The 14,703-nt window shown below is 37.4% G+C and overlaps 1 long non-coding RNA gene across 1 annotated transcript; it reads right to left on the bottom strand.

Annotated features, from left to right (window-relative positions):
- Window positions 1-7,042: 7,042 nt before the first annotated feature.
- Window positions 7,043-7,708, bottom strand: LOC106936887 (uncharacterized). The gene is made up of 3 exons (XR_001422250.1): window positions 7,623-7,708; window positions 7,369-7,491; window positions 7,043-7,156 (listed from the first exon to the last, which is right to left on the bottom strand). It is a non-coding gene; the product is annotated as an uncharacterized LOC106936887 (long non-coding RNA).
- Window positions 7,709-14,703: the final 6,995 nt, after the last annotated feature.

Here is a 14,703-nt window from a genome sequence, read left to right as displayed (position 1 = left end):
GTGTGCGTGCGGCCGAGGCGGGGACTCGGTGTGACACCTGCTGCTGGGATGAATGGGGTCAGTGGCAGGGCCCTTCAGCAGGCAGCAGCTGCTTGTTCTCACTACAAACCCGACTCCCTCAGCGCATCAAAGGACTACAACTGAAGGACACAACACACAGTGCCCTCTACCATCATCTCCTCTCATTACAGTTATTATCTCCAAGCGCCGCGACCCCTCTCTCTCTCCTGGGGTCACGGACGTAATCGTCGGGAAGGAAACTTGAAATTGACCAAGGGGAAACATCAAAAACAAACTTCAATTTCCCCTCCTGCAGCTCTCCCAATGCAGGAAGAGGTCTGCAGACAGCTGCTGACAGACAGGATTCCTGGTATTTGGTTGGTCTGACCTGTCTGTGCTCTCTTGCTGTGTGGTAGTCTGCCCTGCATGTGACTCAGTGGGTCTGAAAACATTCCCCCTCAGGCATAAAATAAAGCCAAGGCTGGTGGATAAACACTGAGATATGAAAACAACTGTCTGTTCTGCAGCGCCAACAAGTGCGGCGCATCTGTTCCAGCCTCGTTTTCAGGATTTAGTTTTTGCCTTTGATTATTGGAAATTAAGAGGATTGCAACAAACATTTTCCTTTATCTATCCAGCAGAGGTCAGCCTTTTATTAACAAATTATGAGGGTTAAAGTCATGCAAAACCAAAATTAAATCTAAGATAGCATAAATTATCAATGGTGCGTGTCATATTTGTGACTCCATAGTTGGAAAAACCTCCAGCAGGTTCTTTATCGTCCAGGTGGGATCATAAAGGAAGCTGAAGGATGGGTAAACAGTGATTATAAACCTGGAAAACAGATCACAGATTAACCCAAAAAAGATCTCCGTTAATACAATTCCAGTCAGAGGTTTGCTTTCCCTCACCATTCACATGAATGTTACATTCATTTTGGGCTTTTTATAACTTTTTGTGGGGGTTAGGATGAGAAAATAAAAATAAAAATCAGGAAATTTGCATGTTTTAATTTGCACTTGGTCAAAGATATCTTTACAATTTCAAATTTAAACATATATCCCCTCCAATATTTAGTCTCCTTATCGAGTTATTCCACCTACTTTATGCAATGCAAACAGTCCCACATCACAATGCAGCCACCACCATGCTGGTACAGTGTCATTCAAACTAACATACCTCAACCTTTCCCTTGTCTGATTATTACGTTTTTGTCCAGAAGTGTTTTTTCTGGCTAACATGGGCAGCTGCAACATTTTTATCACCCTAAAACTTGTTTTCAGTGGGTTTTTCTCTTCCTAATCAACCCCCTTCCAGTCTATGCTGAAGTAAAACTGATTTCACTGGGAGACAGAGACTCTTGTGTCCCAACATCTTACAATTTTTGATCGTTTTAAGCCTCGTTCGTGTTTGTTTGTTAGGTCCACACCAGGATTCGCTGAAGTGTAATTACACAAAAGGTCCGAACCAACAGGGGAAACAAACTCTGGTCCATTTAAACGGGACCAAATGTGCCAGGTGTGAATACACCCACTGCTAGATTAAAACAAAACTCCCAGTATATGCAAATTTTAAGTTGTATTATGATTCCAAGAAGAACAGTTAAGCCTAAATTTATCATTGTTTTAGGTCTGTATTACAGCATTTAATTTATTTCTGTTTAACTGGAGCAGTGTTGGTTCTAAAAACCAGTTCTAGAAGAACACAATGTGTTCGGTTCTGGTCCGTTTGGACAGTTTGTAGGTGAGGAACATGGCCGCCTTGGATCGTGGCGCTCTCCTAGGCTAGCAGCACTGTTCGTTTCCAAAGTGGTCTTCTAAACAACGACACGAGTACGAGCCCTCCGTGTTGATGCACCGAGCGTGGCGGCTGCAGCTGTGCTCTCCAACGAGACATTCGTCTTTATCTTTGGGACAAAAAGAGCAAGAAATTAATAACAAACTTAAAAACACAAGGGGCAACTCGATCGACAAACCAGAAATTCTTTATACTTTTCTTACAAGCTATGGCGGCGTATTAGGCTCACTCTAAGAAAAGAAAATAAAAAAAAAACATTTACAAGAATAAAGTCATAAAATAACGAGAATAAAATGCTGTATTCTTGTTGGGTGTGCAGGAGGCCCTACTTATACTTTTCAAAGATGTATGGTTGTATCATTGCACATCTGTTTGCAACCATTTCCGTGGGGGCGTGGCCAGCAGCAGAGTATTTGGATTTAAAGAGACAGGATGCCTTAAAACAGCTGAAAATAGGCAGAACTGAAATCTAATGATATCAGACATTAGCTTTAATGTGTGCAATAAATGTGATGAAACCTGTTCAAGGAAGCATAATAGGCCACCTTTAAACTAATTTGAATAATAAACTGATGAACTAATGAACTTGAATTTAATTAAATATTAAGAAAATAGACTTTGTGTTAAGGTCATTCATCCTTTTCACAGAAAAGCTGCTTTACACTTTAATACTAGTTAAAACGGAAAGAGCAAAGCCTTTCAGCACCGCCTGCTGCTGATCCTGTTGGAGAGATAATTCAGCAGAGCTCTGGTTGAAGATGAAAACAGAAAGAGCTGGTGGCTGATCCCAGAGCTGAGTGGGTGAGCCGTCAAATAAACACGGTCTCTCTGGATCCTCTGCTGCCAAGCTCTTCTTCACAGGATCTCTCTCTCTGCCAGTTAGCACAGATGAGGTGAACATCTGGGGACGTGCTCTGATCATTTCAGTCTTTTACAGGCCTGATGTCAAACACATCTGAATGTGATGTGAGCACAGCGCTGGCAGTCATCTTGACATTTCTGGTTTGATTCTGGAGAGGGATCGCCAGGAAAAGCTCCCGCTGAACGCTTCTTGATGGTCGACTTTGCAACCATGGTGTGAGATTTGCTATGTGGCTGCAATCATCCAATATTATAGCGATGAATCATTTGCTAAAGAAAATATACAGACAAATTGAAAATAATTGCTGTGTAATTGGGGCAAAACCTGCAGATTAAATACATATTCATTGGCAATCTTGCTAAATGTAGGTTTGAAAAACCTTAAAATAAATCTATATTTAATGTCACCTCACATAACATGTAAAAAATGTTTAATTTGAGAACATTTATTTTGTTAGAGTCTGTACCCTCCAGTTAACGATTAGTCGATTGCTAAATTAGTTGACAATTATTTTGATTATAAATTAATCATGATTAATTTGATTAATTGTTTCAGGCCTATCCTTAGTTTGTTCATTCCTATAATTGATGAAGGAAAACAACCAGAACTGCTAAATAAAACTTATTTAGAGGCACAAATGACAAATTAGGTTTTTTTTTAAACAAGGGAACTTTCAGTTTTGAAAAATATTTACAATGGGGAATTTGTTATAATATTTAAAGAACCCAAACCTTATTTCTAGTTTTACATTTCAAAACTAATTAAAACTTAAAACCTTTGTAAAAAGAGAATGGAAATATTTTCTATGGGATGTTGATATAACTATGTAAAAAAAAAAGGATGTAGATATAAATTAAGCTAATTGTAGAAGTTAAATAAAATTATTGCCTAGCAAAATTTGAAAAACAACAAAAACATACATTTGTAAATAATCTATATTTAAAAACATTAGTTAGTTCTTCATAATCTTTAGCTTGCACGTGACCAAATTAACACAGAAATGGTTAAACTTATGCAAAAAATGAAATTTCTCAAGTCCCAGAAAAAAAACTGTAAAAAAAAAAAAAAAAAAAGTCAGTGGAAGGACTGAATTATCTTGAGAGAAAAAAACCCAAAAGGTCACTAAAAGTTTGTACATAGTCCAAACTGGTGCCAAAGGTGATTTTCTTAATAAATATGTTAATGAGCAAATATTTTATATACGCTGAATAAATGTAATCAAATGAAAGGTTTATAAGTAAGATTATGCAACTGCAATGAAAGGCTAATTTATTAGATTGTGTTCCCTTTATTAAGAAAGAAAGGAATTGTAAATGTTTCTTTAACTTTAAAAAATTTTTTCTCAAACAATCTCTGAGCAAATTCCAAAACCTGTTTTCATAATTTAAAAATAATATGTTTACGCTGTCAAACCACTTAGATTAGGTTGTTAGAGGATGACAGAAATAAATAATAAATTATCTTATGTTTTTTTAAAAATTATGTTGGTGTTTATGACGTTGTACCTCGACACTCCACTGATCCCTGCAGAATTCCCATCACGAAGCCGTCGCTGCAGACGCAAACGAAGCTGCTGGAAGTGTTCCTGCAAGTCTGCAACGAAACGCATTCAACAAGCGATTCTTTCAAACAAGAACAACCTTTACTGTTCTTTAAAACCAAACAAACAAACTCAGGACAGGGTGCCAACGCGTGTCGCTGTCTTTGATCAAAACTGAAATTTATTAAAAGAAACCAGAGATCTGGCCTGAACAGGCAGCTCGTCGTTCGCAGGGATAAAGTTCACTTGGTGGAACAAAGATTTTTGAGTTCAAGTGATTCTAAAAGTGTAATTTATTTGTTTTATCTGGATAATTCTGTTTTTTGTCACAGATCTGGCTTTTAGTTGCCTGATAAAAACCTGCACCTTGTTTCATATGCTTCTCTTCGTACAGTAAAGGTGAGCGGATTGGTCCAAAATATCGATAATATCGATACCAAGTCTGTATCAGTACTGGATCAATACTAGCATGGTAAGATCGATACTTTAGTTTCAGATTCTCTGTAGAAATGTTCTTTAATTTTTCTATTGTAGTTTCTCCAATTTATTTTCATCAGAACTGATTTTGGATTAAGGGAGACTCAGCAAACACACATAATTTAACCAAGTATTTTTGTGTTGTTGCAAATATCGTAGTAAACTTGAAATAAGACAAAACATTACAAGTAACTTTTCAGCAAGATATAGGAGTTTGTTTTAAGTAAATAATTCCTAAATATCGATGAAAAAGTACTAGTTACACTGGCAGATTATTTCACTGATAATAAAGGAAAAATGTTTTATTATTAAGTGAAACAATCTGCTAGTAGAGCTAATCGTTTTTCACCAATATCAATAAATTACTGACTTAAAATAAACTCCCATGTCTTGCTGAAAAGCTACTTCTAAGTTAGTTTAGTCTTATTTCAAGTATACTAAGAGATTTGCACTAGAACTTAGAGCAAAAATACTTTTTAAGAGTTTGCGTTTTTTCAGTGTAGGCTTCTGAACTCATTTAAGGACTTTGTTCAAAAGACAAGAAATATTTGCCAGGAAACCAACAATTTCTGCTAAAAAAGAAGGACCGAACATCCAGCCAGAACACGGTATTATCCAGTAATAATTCAGAAACATTTTCACAGCAGTGAGGATAAATCTGTGACTTCATTCTGGCTCAGATTTTACCCAGAGTTGCTCCCACAGTGTGAGAATGTTTCCCCAGCAGCCGTGGGAGAGACTCGGCTCATTACAGGACAGGAGCTGTCGGCTACTGAGTTATCGGAGGTCACAACCGGACGCTGATGAGAGTCCGCATTTTTCTTTACTTTAGCTAATTAGAGGCTTTTGATAATTGGCTGGGCAGACCGCCACGACTAACAGAGCTGCAGAGAGCTGCCCTAACATCTCTGGAAAACTGTTCTTTAGTTTCTTTAAAAACAAACGTAACGCAGATGATTCATGCAAACGTTTCTGTGTGCAGGTTTTCTTTTGGTGATCACAAGGGTCGCTGGAAAAGTGACTTTAACATCCTGTGGGAGGAAGAGTTGGATTATATTTTTTAGAGACAGTTTGTACACAGTTTTACTGGATTAGGGAAACATTTTTCATAGGTCTACTGATTTATCATCCTTTTTCAATCACTGGCTTAAAACACATATAATCACTAACAGAACAGAACCAGGGACCGACTTTAGTTCTCAGAGGATGTAAAAGAGGAGTTACTTTCCTCAAATTTTACTTAAGTTACAGATGTAAAATGTTACTCAAATAAAAGCAAAACATATCTAATTAAATGTTATTTTAAGTGAAAGTTACTTAAATACGTTTTTATGATCAGAAAAAAGTTCTGCTCATGGATTCACAAAGGAAAAGAGGAGGATTGGTCTCAAACTGTTTTGCTTTTTACAGAAGAGGATTATGGCCACCGGGAAAAAATAATTAAAAAATCTGACTTTTCTCCAAAATTCTGAAGTTTTTCTCTATAACCCTCCTGTTCACTTATGTATTGTAACTTGTACTCGGACATATAATACATAAAAGTAAAAAAAAAAGAATTTAGACTTTTGATCTCGGAAGATTCGGCTATTCTACTAGTGCAAAAACATTTTTATAGGAAAACATTATTTTCTTGTTTTTATGTGGCATGTTTCCATTAAGTGAATACATTTTCATAATCATAATTGTCACAATTATATGCTCAACGGAAACAAAGCTTCTGAAACATACTTGAAATTAGCGTTTAGCACAGTGTATGCTAAACACCATGACAGTATAGCGCTTTAGCGTTAGCAGGACTAATGCTAATCATTCATGCTTTGAAACTAGCGCAGAAAACTTTTTACTGCAAATGGTGACTCTATTTACTTATTGGAAGACTGGATTTTATTGAGGTGTATTGAGTAAAGGGGGCTGGAAAGAAACGCATATTTCTCTTATTTTTAATTTTTAAAAAAATTGAAAACCACGCGTACCTTTTCTCTTTGTAGTTTATATTAGTGTAAAAAGTATTAGTGTATTAGTAATAAAAGGCTCGGAGATTTGAGGTTATGATGTTACAACATGCTTCCTTACGGTGAATTAAAGTAAGCATTAATTTTGCATGTTAAGTTTTTTAGTTTTAGAGACGTTCATTGATAAAATGCAGCCATGGCTTCAACAAGGTCAGTCATAACAGCTTGTTTCCGTCATGGTTTTGCATTTAATCCCAAAAGTACCAACATGCTTAAAGCTTCACTAGAAGAAATACCTCAGTAACTCCTCAACATGGTGAAAAATGGGAAGAAATTGACATTTTTATGCATTACTAAGATGTTCGGTCTGTTATGCAGAGATGAGTGTCTCTTTAAAGGGGCCCCTACCTTTACAGGTTTTATTATCGGTCGCCAGGTGGAGGCCAGGTGGACACAGGCACTGAACTGTTCCTGATCTCTCCAGCTGGCAACCAAACTGGCAACACAGGGAGAAACATGTGGTATCTCCTAAAAGAGAGAGAGAGGGATTGTGCTGCCATGAAGCACAGTCTGCAACAATCAGACAAGAACTGAAGCCAATCAATATCTAAACCTACTTTTCTACTTCTAGTTTTCCACATTTGCCTTCAAATGTGGCCGTGAGATCTTTTCCTGATTTTGATTTGTTGGCCATACGTTGTGGAGACGTAAATATGTGGTTGCAAAAGGACTTTACTCACTGGTGCAGGTGTATCCATCTGCAGTTAGGGAGTATCTGGGCTCACAGTAACAACGGTAGCTGCCCGGCGTGTTCATGCAGCGCTGGGAACAGGGTCTCTTCAGCAAACCGCACTCATTCACATCTGGAGTTAATACGGAACGTCATTAATGCAGTAGATAGAAATCCTTGCACTAAATGATCCAGAAGGACACAGGTAATGGTTAAGAAATTGAAAACATAAGCCTGGCAGCGGTTTTAGAAATTGCACTCCACCTTCATCACAGTGTGGTCCTTTAAATCCTGCGGAGCATGAACACTTGTCGGGTCCCACACATTTTCCATTTACGCAGGGCTTCCTGCACACTGGAGCAAAACCCGGCACAGCTTTAACCGCTAACATGAGGAGGACTGTTATGTTTTTATGCTGCTAAAAAAAAAAAAAAAAAAAGAATGCATCGTTACTGTAAGTCTGATGGGTGAAACTAAATGTCTAAGCTAACAGTTTCCAGCAGATTCAAAACTCTGATTGAGCAGAAAAATACTCAAATACGTTTGGAAACTAAGACTCCATCAGTCAATGCAATCTCGTCAGAGTCATCTTCAACCTTTTTGCTGAGTGACTCACATATCTGGATTTTGGATGTTTCCAAAATAGTAGCATCCATCAGGTTAGCATCCTGTGCTAAACTTGGTCCAGTTGCTTCAGTTTCCAAAGCAGCGGAAAGCACTGAGTGCTGAGATGGCAGCTCTCTGATCGCTTGCAGTTTGCCAAAACGCTGCAGCGCGTCTATATTAGAAATCATGATTGCATTACTTCAGCCTGCATTGGCAGGCAGCTTTCTTCACATACAGATTTATTACTTTACTTCATTCTCTCCATTATTAGAGGCAGCAATCACAGCCTCAAACCTGCCCAGTCAGGGTGACTGTGTGAATATATAAGTGGGCTTGTTGCAGACGTTATTGCTGTAAATTATAATATTGATGGTTTAAGACAATTTTTAAGTAATATAATGGCAAACACTGCACAAACACAAAACCTTTCCAAGTATTTTTGCTCTAGTTTCCGGTGCAAATATCTCAGTAGACTTGAAATAAGACAAAACTACATGGTGAGTATCTTGTCAGTAAGGTATAGGTGCTTGTAAAAACTAGATCCACTGGCAGATTATTTAACTTATTACCAGTCATTTTTTCCCACGTTATACGTGAAAAAATCTGCCAGTGTTTCGTCAATGTTATGGAATAATTGACTTTAAATAAGATCTTATTTCTTTTTGAAAAGTTACTTGTAACTTAGTAGATTTGAAATAAGACAAAACTAAGATATTTGCACTTAAAATTAGACCAAAGATACTTGGTAATATTTTGTGCTTTTGCAGTGTAATAATGCAAGTATGCCCTCTCAATGATCAATAATTTAATTTTTACATTTAACACTGGAACTGGAAGATATTTTAAATATCCAGAGTAAATAAACAAAATTGAAACAACAAATAAAAAGGATGCTGAAGTATCTGTAACCAAAAATGTTCTTCTAAACGTTTTTAGAAGAACAAATACTTTTGTCATCCAGTATTTGGTGGAAACAGAGAGAGCCATGAGAAAAACAAACAATACTTTTTTAGTCACTTTGACTGTTTCTAGAAGCAACTGGGAGCCACAAGAAAGTGTGAAAAACATGCAAAAAGCTCATTTTACATAATCAGTCCCCTTTAATGCTGGTTTATCAGGTCACTGTCAACTGTGGCCACTAGGGGGCAGGCTCAGAAATTAGCACAAATCTTGGTTGTGTTTGTGTTTCAGCTTTGCAGTGATTTGTAAAAACATCCAAAGAGCCACATCAGGGAGTCTGTCACTCTGGTTGGGATGTAACTGTTTGCAAAAATACTGAGATACCGTTCGCAGTCCTGCAGCCGAAAAAACAGGAAGCAGTTTGTCCAATGGGAACTGGCCGTCTGGGGACGTTTGACCCCAGGCGTCTCCCAGAGCGACCTCCTCCAGCATGTAGCGACAGGGAGACGCAGAGAAAAGACGTCTGCTCATAAAATACTGTTTAGACTTTTGAGAAATAAGATATGGAACGGTGTTTATGTGGCAAGACTTCGATGCTAAAAACACACATCCACACTCTAATGAAGACTTGCTGCCATTTTTTCAGAGCATTTTATGTGATAAAAGTATAAAATATTCACCACTGCTAATGATCTTCGGTATGCTTTCTTCTTCCTAACGCCTTTAAAACAGTGACACGCCAGAAACAAAAAGAAAGACAGAAATGCAAAACCATCTACAAGAATTAGGAAGCGGATAGCCTTGCACATGAAATTTTGTCTTTTTTAATATAAATTTCTACTTTGTTGGATGTTTGATGATTTGAAATATTTTAGTGTTACTTAAAAGCAAAAATAGGAGAAAAGTGTGAGAAGAAGACATTTTAAGGCACTGAAACCTGTGTTGGGTGATTTTTGACCATCTTTGTCATTCAGGTTGGTAACATTCTTCTGAAAAATCTTTTCCACCATTAAGTGGGCATTTAATGGTGGAAATTAATGTGGGAACAACTGCACTGACGCAAACCACCTTTTTTTTTTATTCCAACACACTTGCAAAACACTGATTTCAAGGGTCAGCAAATGGTCTGCCAACAGCCAGAGAGACTTTCTCATTTATTTAGATCATATTGGTTTGGACGTCTTAGAGGGAAAAAAAACTACTTATAGCTTAATACAGTAAATATTTCATTAAATTAAGTCCAATAAAATCTAAATAGTTTTTGAAAACAAACAGCTTAAAGTAACTTACCTTTTCTGAAGATGAGCTCATAGAGCAGAAAAATATTAAGCATCACAAGATTTTTTCCTGTTTTGTTCATTTTCTCCAACCTTAAAACCAAATAACTCGAATTAGAATCCTCCATCTGCCATCGCCTTGTCTCTCTCTGCTGAGAATTGTGTTTTGTTGTCTCCAAAACACAGAGTTTGGCTGCAGAGCGGAGGATGTTCCTGTGGCCTAATTTTAGGCTGCTGCGAGTAATTGATAGATAACTTACCTGCATGCAGAGAGAAAAGCAGAAGAGACACAAAGAGAGCACAAAAATACCCTTACAGACTCACCTTTTCCTCTTGATAATGAGATTTCTTGGGGCCAGTTTGTTACTGAAAGAATAAATCAGTAAGAAACCTGAAAGAAATTTTAAACACTGGTGTGTAAATGATGCAAAAATCTGTAAAATCCCAATAATGATTGAATTTTAGTTCTGTGCTCTGTGAAATGATTGGGATCATTTTCAGTTTGACAAAAGGTAAATGTGGAAAGACATGAATCCTTCAGTGGCTAACGATTGGATTTTGATTTTCAGGATAACTATACAATTCAGAAACGATTTTCAATTATGTAACAATTTGATTCAGAAATAATTTTCGATTCAGGAACCAGTTTTTCTATGCAAATGGTCCAGAGATTCTGTTTAGGTTGTTTGACTGGCAAGAAAAAAAGTTCCACTCCAAAATATTTCACTTATAACAAAACATATTTCCCATGTTTAAGTGAAAAAGTCTGCATTGTTTACTTAAAACAATCTCCGATATCTTGCTGAAAAATAACCTGTATGTTAGTTTTGTTTTATTCCAACTGTACTGATATATATGTGCTGAACTGTAGACCAGAAATACTTGGTAAAATGTTGTGTTTTTGCAGTGGATGACTGAATTAAGTCCAAATTGCTCCCATCTGCTGCGTTTGGTGGCCCTTTTTGCGTCTGCATGTCTTTAGTGCAAACTTTGTCGCAAACATTGACTGAAGCAAACAGCAGAACCAGACATCAGGGAAACATGCCGGTGATTGCACAGCTTCACGATTTCCTCCCTGAATCTTTCTGCCGATGATCTGTGGATCTACATGAAGCTGTAGCCTGCAGCTTTTGTTTTGCTTGGTTTTGTTAAATTACGCCTTCATCTTCATTCTGTAATGGTCTAAGGTTTTGTGGTGCTTTTGATTTCTTATGTCTTTCATGACTTTGCATTTTTATGGGTATGTTAGGGTTTTGTTAAAGTCAATATAATTTGTGTTTGGTGTAATTTATGTCATTTTGTTTCCTTATTTCCACTGTTTTGTCTCAGCTTGTCTGGAGCGCTGCACACAGAGTTCTTGTTCCTTAATTATAAAATCTGTTCTATATCAATATTGACTCCCTCAGTGTATATATGCTTCTAGGTTTTCAGCTGTCACACCCCTGTTTTTGTGCCTACATCAGTTTTTTGTTCATATAGTGGTTTGAAATCTTAATTTTTTCCCCCGCATTTTGTAATTTTAAGTTGTCTCGTGCTGTAACCTACCAGCTAAAGAGGCAATAATTTCTAATCGTCGTTAAGCATTTCTTTGCTCTGAATGCAAGGAGAAGAAAACTCTCTAATCTTGGGGCTTAGTGTGTTTTCTGAAGGCTCAAACTGGGATCTTATGGTCGGAAATAACTGCTGGCAGCCTCAGACGTGGTGTCTTTGAAGCTTTAACTATTACCAGCACTGATCAGAGCGCAATCAGTTGTATTAAGCTCAAAGGCGGAGTCCGCGTCTGGACGCCCGGTGGTCCACTCACTGAGCGACGTGAACACATGGTCGTGTATCTAAGAGATTAGACATTACTCTGACCTACGTTCTCCCCCTGGAGGGCTTTTTTTTTATTCTAATTTTAACCATAATCACTGCTTGCAGTTCCTCAAGATTATCCAAACCTTAAATCATGTTTTCACTTTAAAAATGTAATGATTTATAACATGAAGACTAATTTCCCACAAAGAACTTCAAGTCCCTATTATAAGCAAACAGCCTTCCACAAAATCTGAACTAATTCTAGTAAAGGAGGTGCTTGAAGTCCTTGAAAATGCTTGGATTTCAAGTCAAGGTTTGGAAAATTCTTGATTCTTGCACAGTTTTGTAATAAAGCACAATCTAACATTTGATTAAAATCCTCAATCTGGAAAACGTTACAAGTATTTACACTTAACAGAAAGAGACACATTTTTTCTCGCAGTTTGAAGTTAAATCAGATCAAACTTTTCTTGTTTTACATCACTTAGATTTACCAAAAATAATTTCTATTTGCTAAAAACCTAAAGCGCTAAAATATTCAGATTTTTTTGTGACTTTCTTTGTATATTGTTTTCAAGCATTTAACCTGAGCATGAAGGTGATTTAAATTAACACAATTTGTTTGGATTGTTTCAATGTAGTGATTTATTCAGTGTAGCTGAAATAAAGGTTTGCTAATCTTTTATACATTAAACACTTTTCTAAATGAGAATTGTGGGATTATTTTGTTAAATTTGTGTTTTGTTTTTCTCAGACTAGTCGGGTGTGAAAAAGATTTCACAACATAAAATGTTATGTTTTAGTTTATGTGAGAGAATGGACATTAGATGTAATTACACCCCCTCCTTTTTCTGTTTGTTTATTTGCTTCCATTTTTCTTATCCTGGCTGTGCTCTTAAGCTCCACTTATCTTACTGAGATGCACTGGACTGCAGTGACAACGCTTCACCACCAGTGGGCACATAGAGCATGGTGAGCAGCACTCCTGACTCAGCGAGCCAACGGCAATTAAGCGTAGCAACGGCTGGTCAGTGAAGGCGCTCACTGTCGCTCTCATGTTTCCACAGGTAAATGTCAATTAGCGCTGCTGTTTATGTCTCTTGTGGAGAAGGTGGGCTAGGGCGGAGTAGCGAGGTATATATGTGGAAGTGTGTAGTTAATTATTTGACTTGTATTGTAAATATTTGTTCTTTGACTTATGTCGTAAATATTTATTTGTGAGCGAGCCAACGGCAATTAAGCGTAGCAACGGCTGGTCAGTGAAGGCGCTCACTGTCGCTCTCATGTTTCCACAGCAATTGTCAAAATAAAAGAACCTGCGCAACACCACACTGATTTATTATTAAGTGTGCAACATTTATCTTGTCCATGCTCTTCAATGTAGAACACTTTCATAAGACATTAAAAAAGTAATAAATGATATGAAATTATAGTGATTTATAATAGATTTTATCTTATTTGATAATTTAGTTAATTTGTATTGTTTCCAAAGAGTGGTGTTTTTAAAAAATGGTAACTTGCTTTTAGAAGTGCTCGAATTTTACTTTGGGAAAAGTCTATATAACCTGGAGACAGGAAAAAGTTGCTTACAGTGAAACAATTCTTTACCGTTACAATAACCTGTAAAACAGTTAGAGGTATAACGATGCATTCATCTCACTGCATTAACTCACAAAGGTTTTGTGGGGGATTGCAATACTTTTACAACGCAGAGGAAAACAATTCCCACAATATCCTCTAGAGGGCTCCATAGAGTAGAACATTCCAGTATTGGACATTTTTCTGCTAGCTTAGTCAGTTTAGACAAAAAAAAAAAAAAAACAAAAAAAAAAACACGTTTTTTCTTTCCAGACCAAAACATTTTTTAAATGACATCATATAATAAAAATAACTTTTTACTGCATTACCTCGTAACACTTTTGCAAGGCAGTGCAAAAGTACTGTTTGGGTATGCAAAACCTTTGAGAGTTAGCGCAAAGGTTTTGGAGGAATGCAATACTTTTGCGTGAGTCACGTTATTTCGCTTCACCCAAATAACACAAAATAAAGAAATTCCCCCAGTATCCTCTAGGGGGCTCTACAGGGTAGAATATTCCAGTATCAGACATTTTTATGCTAGCTTAGTCAGTTTAGAAAAAAAAAAAAACATGACTCTTTTCTGACCTCAAAACAACTGCAGATATATTTTGTGGTTTCTTTCAGATCCATTAAAACTTTTATAAGATTACTGGAACCAAAACAAAAACAAAGTCATCCTTGAAGGTGCTTTTAGGTACATTGGTGAGTTTGGTCCTGGTTCATTTCCCACTCTGAACCCCAACCCTTCACCTTGGATGGTTTTTGTCAAACGTGTCACCACCACACATCAGTGAGTGAGGTGGAAGGAAACCACAAAATAGCTGTCCACAGCCTGTATCGAATTAGTGTCAAGCTCCAGCCTGTCATACACAATACAATTAAACCTACTCCCGCCTGCCAAAGAGGAAAGCAGGAAGGAGGTGGGGGGGGGGAGAGGAAAAGAAAGTGGCCGTCAACAGTAAAACAGAATGACAAATGTTACCGGCGTCCACTCAGTGTGTGGCAAGTGCAGGAGTCGATCAGAGAGTCGAGCCGTGCTCTGCTCCATCTGCCAGCGTGGACAGGGTGGGAGAGAACCGAGATGTTTTGGGGCCAAAGCTGCAGATGCTCCCACTCTTCCTCCCTCCTCCTCCTCCTCCTCCTCCTTCTCTGACCACATTAGAGGTGTAACACTCCGGTGGTCTTTG

Source organism: Poecilia latipinna, unplaced genomic scaffold (genome assembly GCF_001443285.1).
Source record: "Poecilia latipinna isolate Pla-1442-1.1 unplaced genomic scaffold, P_latipinna-1.0 Scaffold78, whole genome shotgun sequence".
NCBI lineage: Eukaryota > Metazoa > Chordata > Actinopteri > Cyprinodontiformes > Poeciliidae > Poecilia > Poecilia latipinna.
This window is presented reverse-complemented; position numbering and strand designations above follow the sequence as displayed.